Source organism: Heptranchias perlo, chromosome 8 (genome assembly GCF_035084215.1).
Source record: "Heptranchias perlo isolate sHepPer1 chromosome 8, sHepPer1.hap1, whole genome shotgun sequence".
Classification (NCBI taxonomy): domain Eukaryota; kingdom Metazoa; phylum Chordata; class Chondrichthyes; order Hexanchiformes; family Hexanchidae; genus Heptranchias; species Heptranchias perlo.
In genome coordinates, this window is record NC_090332.1 from 24,153,805 (window position 1) to 24,167,554 (window position 13,750).

The following is a 13,750-nucleotide window of genomic DNA, read 5'->3' on the forward strand; positions in this document are numbered from 1 at the left end:
AACCAATAACTCCTGCATGATCCCTTTAAATAGCGCTGGGTGGGGGTCCTCCATGCCGTTTAAGATCTGTTCAGCTGTGCGAGGTTAAGACCGTGCGTTGGCTAGAGCGTGGAGTTCCAAAATAGCAACGATCCCTTTAAATCAGCATTGCACACTGATTAACGTCGTAATCTCCCTACTCTACATACTGCTGGCGATCGTTAAGTGCGCGTGCACAACTGCGTCCTGCACGTCACACCAGAAGCGCCCGGATGCCATTTTCGGGGCTTAGTTGTCCGCGTAGCACCTAGAAAACGGGTGCTCCACAGCCCAATTTAGCCCTCAACAGCTCCAATACATTTATTTTGACATGGGAATTTGTTTAAATATTTCTTCGAATGTTTGCACTCCCAAAAATTGGCAGAACAAGAAACTGGGACAAATTTGGTGACAAATTGTACAGCTGTACTGTTTAGGGGCTTGTACTTGTCTGTAATTCCTAACTTCAATCCCTGCTTCGGAATTTCCAATATGGCCACCAAGGAAAATACTGCTTCATCAGAATTCACACCACAGCTCGTACTTGGAAAGGAAGTGGTGGCCGAAATCCAACCTCAGTGGTAACGACATTATAGTTTATTGTCCAGTTTGATACGCAGGGAACTGTTAATTGCTGAAACCACAGGGACACAGTGGAAAATGGCTGTCATCATCAAATGTGTGAAGCACACAATGATGCCAAATTAAAGAGAGAGGAAATTGCCATTCCTGCAGAGATTAGCCGACAAGCACTGAGTGCAATCAAAGCGCAGAAAAGCTGCATTAATCCCAGCTTGTTTCAGTCAATGCCTCAGAGGGGTTAAACCGTATCCATGGATACCTGGTAAAGTTTGTCTCGGTGTTGTGGGTAACCATGGGTTTGCTGCAGGGAGTGCAACCCTGCGGAGGATAAACAATGGGAAAGGTCGTGGAGAATTCACTAAGGTTTGGGGTGGGAGCATGGAGAGGAAATTTGCAGAGAATGTATTGTACATATATATATATGGATATATATTGCACCGTTAAAGAAGAAAGCATTGTATGCTTCCTTATTGCTTGTACATGGCCAGGGGAGATTTCTACTTGAAAGATGTGTTAGCGCTAAGCTCTTTAGAAGAATTGTACTGGATTTACTCCCAGATTTTCTGGTGTACTGCATTTATGTATTTGGGACTTAGCCTTAAACAAGTACTCTGAATCACTCTGTCTGCTCTACTGCTGAATAGATAATTATCACAGTCATTTGACTCGCTTGTAAATATTTTTGACCCTCCAACTTTCTCTGCTACTCAGCTGAAGGTTCTGACTCTTGCATGGTCACAGTATTACAGGTGTGTGGCATCCTCTGGTACCTCACCTAAGTGGCCCTTCTACAGGTGTGAGCCTAGACAGTGAGCGTGAACAGACTATTCAACTGTGTAGGGCATGAGAGCCGAGCCCAAACCTGTCCTCACTTCACATCCACACATGTGCACTTTCCATCAGGACTCATTGGATAGTGAACAGGACCAGGAGCCCTGGCCACTCTTTCCTCTTCCTAGCCCTGGGAGCCAAGGCCAATTGTAGTTGCTATTCCTGCACCTGTTAAGATCAGTTAACTCAGCTCAGAACAGAGGGTAAACCTGGAATCTTCTTGTTCCCTATGGCTCATATCATACTGGGCAGCTAATTTTTATCTGCAAAACCATTGGATGAATTGCACTTGTAAGCATTATTGATGCAATGCAATTGAATAATGGTGAAACTATACTAACAGTAACTACTGAGTTGCTCACACAGCTGTGTACAGCTACGTAGCTCAGTCTAAAAGGAATCAATGCAGTGTTTTTCAATTTGGCTCCCTTGGTAGTTTTTGGAAGCTTTTATTTTTGTTTGGTTGTGTGATGGGGGAAGAAGAAAGGTGCCAGAACTGAAGGCTGTTGTGGCAGTAGGGAACCACAATATGGTGGGAATATCAGAAACGAGGCTAAATGCCAGAGGATGGAACTGAATATAGCTAATAGAGGCACAGAGTATTCAGAAAAGAGAAAGTGAACAGAAAAAGGAGGTGGTGTAGCCCGACATGTCAGGGGGGCAAATGAAGTTGGTCCTGTGGGAGGGAACAGCTACAAAATGAACTACTCTGGTTGGACATCTGTAATGGAAAAAAAAATCCAAGTTAACACTAAGGGATATGTTACAGACAACTAGGGCAGCACAAGAAAGAGGGCAGTTGCTTGATGAAGAGGTAAAATTGGTTTGTGAGAACAGGAAAGTTATTTTAGTGGGAGACTTCCATCAACCAAATCTTAACTGGGAAAATCCAAATGATTTTAAAGTCAGAATTGATAAATTTAATGCATGACTGCTTCACGATTCAATGCATCAAGGAATCAATTAGAAGCAATTCTCATCTTGACCTGCCATTTGCCAATGAGCCTGATGATATACAGGGTCATCAGGAGGGATCACAGAATGATCAAGTTTAACATAATCTGGCATTACAAACCAAGAGCCAGGTATGTAACTTTAAAAGGGCTAAATTCAAAGAAGTGAGAGAAGAGCTAAAGCAAATGTAATAGAGAAGGATGTTTAATAACACTTCAGTAGAGGACAAGTGAAATACCTTTAAAGGAATAATGCTGAGCATGCAGGCTGAATACATACTTAGAATCAGCAAACTCAGAATAAACAAATGTGATCCTAAATGGATTAACAATTAAAAGTAAAATAAAGAGGAAAAAATACCTCTGCAAATCCTGTAGGGAAGGGATTCACTGGGATGAATCATTCAGAGGGTTGTGAGTCTTTGGAATTCTTTACCCCAGAGGGCTGTGGATACTGAGTCATTGAATATGTTCAAGGCTGAGATAGATTTTTGGACTCTAGGGAAATCAAGGGATATGGGGCTCGGGCGGGAAAGTGGAGTTGAGGTCGAAGATCAGCCATGATCTTATTGAATGCTGGAGCAGGCTCATGGGGCCATATGGCCTACTCCTGCTTCAATTTCGTATGTTCTTATGAATATGTGAACTTGGACAAACAGAGAAGCCCCATCCATACCCCAACTCTTTCTATTTTCTTTCTTCCCATTCACAATCTAACTCTAAAAAAATTTTCTCATCTCTTCCCATGCTTTCTCCAAGCTCATCTCATCCATGAAACTCATCTCCTGCTCTTTCAACTTCATTCCTACTAAACTCCTGAATACCCAAGTTCCCTCCTTGGTCCCGATTTTAGCTGATATTATAAAAGGCTCCGTCTCATTGGGCACTGCTCCCTGCCCCATCCCACATGTCAAAACCACTGTCATCACCTCCCTCCTTAAAAACCTAACCTCAACCCCTCTGTTCTTGCTAACTAATGTTCCATCTCCAATTTCCCTTTCCTTGCCAAGGTTCTTGAATGTGTTGTCTCCTTCCAAATCCATGCCCACCTTTCCTGTAACTTCCTGTTTGAATCCCTCCACCCCACCGCAGCACCGAAGCGGCCCTAAACAATGTCACAAATTACATCCTCTGCGACTGTGACCATGTTGCATTGTCCCTCCTTATCCTCCTTGATTTCTCTGAAGTGTTCCATATGGTTGATACATCCTCCTCCTCCATTGTCCACCTCCATGAGACGAGACTTGTTTGATTCCGCTCTTACTTACCTGCCCGTATGCTATCACTCTCACCCACATTATGTGGAGTGATAGACTACACTACACCTGACCTACATTGATTCCAGGTTCCAGACACCATAATTTAAAATTCTCCTCCTTGTGTTTGAATCCCTCACCGCTCTCCATTTCTGTAATCTCCTCGAGTGCTATAAACCCCCTAAGGACCCAAAATGGTTCCGGAATATGTGCGCATACTTCTAGCGTGATGTGCATCAGACGTCATCTTAGCAAAGACGTTTGCGCACGTGCAGATAACGAACGCCGGCACCAAGTAAAGTAGGGAGAATATGCGGTGGATCAGTGTGCAACACTGATTTAAAGGGACAGATGCGATTTTGGAACTCAACTCTCCAGTCAACGCACTGTCTTAACCATACACAGCTGAACAGGTGGTAGACGGCCTGGAGAACACCCCACCAGCGCTATTTAAAGGGATCATGCAGGTGTTGCAGTTTAGTTGCTGGATTATTGCTTCTGGCTGCTGGTACAATTGTATTTTCTTCCACCACCAATTGAGTTGACAGTGCACCTCCCCTTTAAGAGGTGCAGGCTGCCTTTAAGTAGTGCTGGCCGCCTCCCATATCGGGCCTCCTACTGGTGCGTTCAGCCACTCAACAGCGCAGATAGTGCTGGCTGCACGCAGCAATCATGCAGACTATCAGGCATTACGAGTCTCTCATGCTGCCTGCATCTCGACGAACGGGCACAAGTTAATCGCGCACCGTGACCCCCGCGCCCAGTTTCGGGGGTTATCCAATTTAACCTCCCATGTCTTTGACCAAGCTTTTGGTCACTCTCCTAATGTCTCCTTCTTTGGCTCAACATCCATTTTGGTTCCACTTCTGTGAAGCACTTTGGGATGTTTTTCTACATTGAAGGTGCTATAGAAATGCAAGTTGTTGTTGCTGTTGATGTGGTACACGATGCAATTAACTTTGCAACTGATCCTGATTTATCTGGATCACATGAGAGAAATGCCGAGAGAGCCCTACAACTCTCCGAGATCTCTGCACTCCTCCAATTCTGGCCTCTTGCGCATCCCCGATTTCCATCGTCCCACCGTTGGCAGCCATGTTTTCAGCTGCCTAGGCTCTAAGTTCTGGAATTCCTTCCTAAACCTCTTCACATCTCTACCTCTCCTCCTTTAAGATGCTCCTTAAAACCTACCTCTTTGACCAAGCTTTTGTTCACCTGTCTTAATATCTCTTTATGTGGTCGAATTTTTGTCTGATGATACTCCTGTGAAGCGCCTTGGGATGTTTTGCTACATTAAAGGTGCTAGTTGTTGCTGTTGTTGTTGATTGAATTTCCGTGGCGGTTTTCCTGATCGTTCACCGTAAATTCCGTGAAGAACCGCGAAAACCCTGGAAAAACAGTGCAAGTGTGACTAACACCATTTTCCCAAGGTTTCCACGGATTTCCCGCCAAAGTTACAGTGGTCCACCATAGAAATGCACCCTTTGAGTTGTACTTGAGTAATGATTCTTGACGTGTTGTGCTTTGCGTGACTAAAACGAAAAGCTTACCGAAAAAGAATATATTCGATTTTGATGGAGTATATTACAATGATGAAATATTGCAGTAGTTTACTGCAAGGGTGAAGAGAAAAAAAGCTTGGTTTCTTATTTACTTGAGTTGGAAAGAATTCCAATTAACTGCAGTCCAGGTTCTGATATTTCAGGTACACAATGATGTTGTTTACAAAAGCACCCTGAGTATAATTATTTGTGTTAAGGTCACGTGTTTGTACATGTGAACATATGCCAGAAAATCCCTGGCTCAGAATATATAAAGCTTAGTGTATTCAAGCAAGGGTGCGTGCGGAGTAGCAGAGAACGACTGAGATCACTGTGGAGTTTTACTGGTAGTTATTCAACCAAATCAATCTTTTTTTTTTGTTTAAGCTCTACAGTCTAGATCTGCTCCTAACTTTGTGAATCTCCATTAACATTTTAATGTATTATTTAATATGTATTATAGTGACTTTATATTGATGTAGCAGAATAAAGTAAATTTACGGACCAAGTGCTGGAAAGTGGGATTAGGCCGGGTGGCTCATTTTTGGCTGGCGCGGACACAATGGGCCAAATGGCTTCCTTCAATGATTCTATGATTCTAGTAGAATCAGGGAAATAAAATGCTGGAAATCTGAAATGAAAGCAGAATTTGCTGAAAATTCAGGTGCTATGGAAATACAAGTCTTTCTTTCTGTGGTCTCCCTAAGCCATATGCTATCCCCGACCACAAAGATAGACAAGCAACCTATTGCCAAGTCATCGAATCATACAGCAGAGAAAGAGGCCATTCGGCCCATCATGCCTATGCCAGCTCTTTGAAAGAGCTATCCAATTAGTCCAACTCCCTTGCTCGTTCCCCATAGCCTGCAAATTTTAACCTTTTCAAGTATATATCCAATTCCATTTTGAAAGTTACCATTGAATCTGCTTCCACCATCCTTTCAGGCAGTGCATTCCAGATCATAACAACTCGCTGCGTAAAAAGAATCTCCCCTCTGGTTCTTTTGCCAATTATCTTAAATTGGCATTGCTGATGCATCTCTATAAGTGGCTCCTGAAAGGTGAATAACTGCAGGAAGGTGATTTTCCCTCTGGATTTCCATGGTCTAGACTTGCCGGCCCTCTTTGATTGGGGTGCATTTATGGCAGGGTGGGACTTCTGCCTGCTCTGGAAGTTTATCACTGGCGCTGCTGAACATCCAGCCTTGGGGTCATTTAAATACAGGAAGTGGGCCTCTGCTGGGTGTCTTGTCGAAATGGGAATGGGATGTTTCTGAGTTGGGCATTGGAGGCAGTGTAGGGGCACCAGCAGGGTAAAAGGACAAAATTTTTAAAATAAATGTTGTTTCTTGTTCCTGCAGCCTGTGCAATGCTCTGAGAGTGATTGCATGGGCCCTGTAGTGGGGAAGGTTTTTGGGCTTCCCCTTTCGCGAACCTTTGAACGCTGGGTGCCTGGGCCCAACAGGCATCCCTTACACTCTACAGTTAAATGACGCAAGTACAACTGAATAAGCTGGAGGAGGCATTTCCCTCATTTGCATGTTCTTTCCATACACTCACTCGCATACCAGCGGGCGCATTCTATGTAAATGGTAGTGCACTTGCAAAAGCTGCCAAGTGAACGTTATTGCTTTCTCACATGGAAATCCAGAGGGAAAATCACCTGCCTGCAGTTATTCACCTTTCAGGAGCCACTTATAGAGATGCATCAGCAATGCCAATTTAAGATAATTGGCAAAAGAACCAGAGGGGAGATTCTTTTTACGCAGCGAGTTGTTATGATCTGGAATGCACTGCCTGAAAGGATGGTGGAAGCAGATTCAATGGTAACTTTCAAAATGGAATTGGATATATACTTGAAAAGGTTAAAATTTGCAGGGCTATGGGGAACGAGCAAGGGAGTTGGACTAATTGGATAGCTCTTTCAAAGAGCTGGCACAGGCATGATGGGCCGAATGGCCTCTTTCTCTGCTGTATGATTCGATGACTTGGCAATAAGTTGCTTGTCTATCTTTGTGGTTGGGGATAGCATGTGGCTTAGGGAGACCACAGAAAGAAAGACTTGTATTTACATAGCACCGTATCACTTCCCACAGAAACATCCCTAAACATTTCGCATACCATGAATTAATTTGTAGTGCAGTGATCACTATGTGGGCAGAAAAAGAAAAAGAAAGGGAAAACAAATAACTGATGCACAAGCACTAAGTAACAATGGTGGGAGCAGTTCCTTCAATGGCACAGTGCCTAGATACATCTTCCAGTATGGCACTGAGCCATACAGTTCAGACGAGTGAAAAATCAACCAGGCTTCCTGCTCCTGATCCCTATCTAGTGACCGTTGCTAGAAAGAGTGCATGTGTAATTTATCTCAACTTGGTTTATTCTTTCTTTATTTTACCAAATGGACCACTGTTGAACATAGAGAACAGTCTGATTCAATTTAAAATTCACCTATTCATTTGTGTTCCATATTACTAGAAACTATGTTCTGGGTTGGTCATGACTGCAACTGTCATATTGAAAGTTCAGCTGTAAAGAACATTTTACTTTCATGCTGAACCTTGATTCAGCTCAGGGAACCAGCTGGGTCTGTCATATTTCTTATCTGGACTCATTTCCCGAATTTGACCACAGCGACCTATTTCACACAGGATAGAGAAACTGTACATGTTCACACAATATGTGTGACTAAAAGCGACTACTTCTTTGGAAAAGGCTTTAAATTAATGTAAGAGACACATGACTGTGAAAGCCAATGAAGGTGTTTTGATTATAGCAAAAACTATGAGCTCTATAAATGCTAGCTGAACTCTGGGAGTTGGGGAACAGCCTTTACCACCGCTGGTAATCTGTTATTTAATGTAGCAAATGTTTTCATCACATTTTTTAAAACAATAGAGGAGATTTTCCTGGGTCTGCGACCAGACACATTAGACGCCTGGGTGCAGCGAATATCAGAAAGTCACTTGGGTCAGAGTGCACGTCTGGAAAGGAACCCAACCAATTTTCCGCCACTTAAATTAACGGAAGGAAAATCAGGTGGGTTCCTTTACAGACGTGCACTCTGACCAGCCCTACTTTCTGATAGTCATTGGCGGTTCAGTGTGTCTGGTTTGCAATTATAAATTTCTTCTTTTATATACAAGACGGCAAAGGAATGGGGAGAGAGTTTTCGGAAAGTTGCTCTACAGAGCCACTCAGTGGCCAGACCCTACAACTACATCATGACGGTTGACATGGCAAAATTGAATGGGAAACGTTGAGGTAGCAATTAACAGTGGGAAATGTTGAGCTATAACGCCAACAGAAAGTAAAATTTGTGATGGGAATTCTGTGCCTCAGACAATATTTTCAATCTCCAGTGACGTCACGCATGGTGTAAATGCTAAGTGTAGTTTTCAGGTGAAGTGGGGTTAGAGAGATGAGATAATAGAGAAGTGTGACAAAAATCATAGCAACAGGAAGTAAAGTTCGTGCACAGTAATTGTGTGCCCTATGCAAATTTTTTAATGCATAGATGTACATACATAAATATGCATTGACACAACAAGCAGTTGGCCAGAGAGAGGAAAATGGGAGGCTAGGTGGTCAATTCGATTCAAAGAATCAATGATTTTACTGACTATTTTGCACCATCTTTGTGAGAGAAGAGAAGATACCTGGTTAGAGAGTTTATTTACATTACATGAATAGGGTAAACTAAAGACTCACTCACCTATGCATGTTTGTATTACAGGCCAAATAAATGTTGTCATTTTGTAAATCATCTGCTGGGACTTGTAGTGGCAGCTCTTTTCTGGACTCCTGTCTCTACAAGCATGAGACATTGTCAAAATATCACAGTAATTTACATGCTGGTGTGCTTTATAATTACATTTCATGGAATATGTTATTCTGCCCTTCCTCCTCATACTTGAAGGATTGATATATATGAGTGCAATGTTGCACATAGAGGTTGCATAGGGGCAGCAGTGCTGCTATAATTGACCTTAGTGTCCTGGATGAAGGGAGGGGGGAAATCAGCCAAGGTTCCCACTCTGGTTTAGTATCCAGTGTTCTTGCTGGTAAGTGTACCTGAATAGACATTCGGGAGGATGGAATTAGGCTCAGCCAAGAGGTGATCTTCACGTTCCAGACTCATACAGGAAGAATCGGCACTTGAACGATGTCTTGAGGCTGTCAGTGTCCATGGAACTATGTCCCAGCTAGAGTCATGATCTTCTGAAGAGAATGGGAGAAATTTAGGGGGGAAAGTTGTCTGCTGCTATTATATAACCCACAGACACCTACAATAATAATCTTGGAATTTATTCAAATACACAATCTGGCTTGAAATATGAAACTGAATTAAAGGAAATGTTCAAAAAAAATTATTTACTCTGCGGTTGATTATAATGTGCAATTCTCTGCCGGAAACCGTTTTTGATGTAGAGTCCATAAATTCTTTTAAGAAGGAATTAGATAGTTGCTTGAAAAAGAGAAGTATTAATGGGAATGAGGAAGAGCAGAGGAATGCAATTAGACTTGATGGCTGGTATGGAGAAATATACCAGCAAAGTCTTGATGGGCTGAATGCTGTAACATTCCATGATTCTGATTCTACTGTAAACTCCACTCTATATGGATTTTGATTACTGATACGTTTGAATGAGAAACTTGTGTGCCAGTCGGCTGGGACTGAGCAGGACAAGATTTTGAATTTCTCCAGTATAAAAGGGTACCCAATAATTCACCTGGTTCAGGAATAGCTAAGCCAAACAGAACAGAAAATCCCAGGTTTGATGCCTAATGTGTGCTGATTTAGTTGATTTTAGTAGTAAGGCGGTTAAAATTGACCTTGTCCATTCACTCGTGAGCAAGGTCCATGACCTTATTGTAAACCATTACATTGACATTCTGGCTTTAACAGAAAATTGGCTTACGGGTGACAACATCTCACCCCCTTGCTGAAGCCTCCTCGCCTGGCCATACTTTCCACTACCTGCCCTGCCCAAACCATCGCAGTGGTGGTAAATATGTAAGTTTGGGGCCTAACACCTGGTAAGGGACCCCATTGAAAAATTAATTGGTGATGAATAGGGCAGGTGTTGGGCCTGTCCCGCTAAGGATTCTTCAGCAGCCCTCACGGCAACCAGCTCCAAGTGAGTTAAGACAAAATTGTTTAAAAATCCCATGGTGTGGAGTCAGAAGAAACAGACGTGCTCCCATGACTTCACAGGTGTTACAATTGCCCCTCCCGAAACCCACTCCAATCCCCCCACCCCCGCCCCTGCCAGGAAAACCGCTGCTGGCGAATCAGGTGGCCCGATATTGATGTTGTTGCTTGGGCAAACTGCCTGTGGAGGCACGACCAGTACTGGCGGCTCACGCTGAATATGTTGATGAGTCCCGAGGACTAATTTCCATCGGTCCAGGGGGCCTCTCGGTTCAGGCCGCAGGCTAATTGCGCAGCCCCAAGGTTAGGCCCGAAATCAGACCCAGACTAATGTCTAGGCCCAAGTCTTGACTTTCCTATGTTAAAGGTGCTACATAAATGCAAGATATTGTTGTTCTGGCTTCTGATTGCTCTCCGGCAACCCCTCCTCAAAGTGCACATCTGTGGTATTAGGTGAAAATAGGATCAACTCCTAATGAACTACTCCTGCAGAATTAATCCATACCCTGTTGGAATGTTATTGTCATCAGAGACAAGAGTTCATGAAATTATGAGGCAAAAAAGCTTGAGATGTCCTACAGCAGAGCAGAACCTACACTGATTAGCACATAGATTTATTCAAATACATAATCTGTCTTGGAATTTGAAACAGGTTCCAAAATATCCTTCAATAGTAGTAACTGGCACATTCATAAAATATGAAATGCTACTAAGAATTGGTGCCAATTAGGTCACTATTTTCCAACACAGCCTACAACCTGGTGATTTTGGTTTAAGTGAGTTCCCAATTTGGAGAGTGTAATCTTGAGATTCCCTCACATGCTCACAATGACACAGCACACAGCAGGACTGTATCAACACTGTCCATTTATCTACTAGGAATATGCACTGTACTCTTTAATTTAACATTCCAGATATTTTCTTTTTACTATTCATAACTCTTTCTTGAGAGTGCCACTTACCCCATTCATTCCCACTGGCAGGATTGGAACAGTGGACTTTTCTGTCGTTCCTGCACTTTTTTCGCTCCAGTTTCCTTCCCTTCTCTCCTAAAGATGCTAATTTATGCTGAGGTATGATTGCATGAGTGCTGGCAGCCCTTCAGTACTTCACATGAAAGAACGTGCATTTATAAAATGCCTTTCATAACCTCAGGACCAAAGTGCTTTATCACCAATGAAGTACTTTTTGAAGTGTAGTCACTATTGTAATGTAGGAAAACAGCCAATTTGCGCACAGCAAGGTTCCGTAAACAGCAATGAGACAACTGTCCAGCTAATCTGTTTTAGTGATGTTGGTTGAGGGATAAATGTTGGACAGGATACTAGGAGAACTCCACTGCTCTTCAAAATGTGCCATGGGATCTTTTACATCCACTGGAGAGGGCAGACAGGGCCTTAGTTTTAATGTCTTATCTGAAAGACGGCATCTCCGACAGTGCAGAACTCCCTCAATACTACAGTGAATTGTCAGCGTAGTTTATGTGCTCAAGTCTCTGGAGTGCACAAGTTTCTGACTTAGAGGTAAGAGTGCTACCCACTGAGCCACTGCTAACACTGTGGCATGAGTGGCCATTCTTCATGTGCGAGCCTGACAAATCTGTATCACCAGGCTATCTGACTGTGGAAGGTATCACACACAAGCACCATCCTATTCTCACTTAACATCCAACCCATTGCACTTTCTAGCAAGGGTCATTGGATAGCAATCAGGAGTGAGAATGATGGCTGATCTTTTTCTGATCCAAGCATTGTTGAGGCCAATTGTAGTGTTAAAGTGTTCCTACTGCTTCCCCTGGGCTATGGTAGCCTAGGGGTTACAGTACCGGACTGGCCAACCCACAGATCCTGAGCTCAAATCTCACTATAGCAATTTATGGAAATTTATAGAAATTTATGGGCTAGCGCCAGGAAAAATAAACCCAACTGGTTCACTTATGTTCCTCAGGAAAGGGTATCTGTCACTCATGCCCAGTCTGGCCTTCATGTGACTCCAGTGCCACAATATATAGTTGACTCTTAATGACCGATGAAGTACACTAGAAAACCACTCAGTTGTAAAACAATCGCTGCGCTACAGAACAGAAGACTGTAGTTGTTTAAGGAAAAGGCTCACCACCACCTCCTAACAATAAAAAATATCAGGTCATTCAGCACAGACTTGGGACTGAACCTGATACTTATGGGTCTGTATGGCATAATACTACAACAGTACCTTTTATCCAGTAGGCTATGGGGGTAACAGGACTGTGGTTCTAGTGCTTGGAGAATTTGACCCTTAACAGGACATGCTGGGTCACTGAATAGTTTACCCTATTAAATGAAAGGTAGAAGTGCAATAGAAAAAAACCTTAGACTAGAAAGTTGAAATCACATCCCAGAAAACTCATAAATTGTAGAATCAGGAATTGGAAACAGTTGTCCAACAAAGTTATCGAATACCTCCAATTTAATGTAGGCCTCAGAATCTTACTTAGACCTCATAACCTACAAGTATCTGCAGTAAGGCACCAGAAAGGCATTAGAGTCTCAAATCTTTATAGATTAGAAATGCTTGATGTAAAATCACACTTGGGGTATTTGTTTAATTTTGATTACTGTACATCCAAAAAGACTTGGAGGTCCAGCAAAGAGCAACGAGGACAGCACAGGCTCCTAATCAGTGAACTATGAAGTCAGGCTACGGGAGATCAATCTCTTCCAATTAGCAAAGTGAAAACTTAGACATTGAGAGAGCAGAAGAGGGAGATGACCCACATTTCATGACAGGGATCAGTGGGTTCATAGTCAGAAGAGAATGAGAGAAGAGGCCTGAAGCAAAACATAACATTCTAAGTAATTTCTTGGCAGATTTCCCGTCACCTAAATGGAGAAAGATTAGTGAACAGTGCAATATAATTCTGCTGGACTTATTGGGAAAGAAAATGGCACGTTTCATGTATGATCAAGTGTTTCCTCATACATCTTACCCACTTACGTTTCCCAAGACAATCTAAGCTCATTCAGGCTTCCACAGTGGATATAATTGTATATATAATGTATTTGGACCAAACATTCCTGGCTTCGGCTGGTATCACACATTGCACAGGCTAAAACCTCCCAGAGTGACTAGCTCTGCACAAACTCAAAACAAATACTAACATCACGAGCTTCACCACCGAGGAACTAATTTTTTCCGAGCCATCTGGATTCCAGATTACATAAGCACATGTTTTTTAAAAAGTTTACATTGTCCCATTTGAAGCAAATGGTTCTACTTCCTGGGGTCTGGAGTACAACTTCCATTATTTATTCACCACTCTTACTGTTCTTTTACTCCATCTTTCTGCATTGGGAAGCTTCATTGGTTTAATTGACAGATACTACAGCTTTATTTGTCTGAAAAGTGTCCCTTTATTTGTTAGTCAATTGC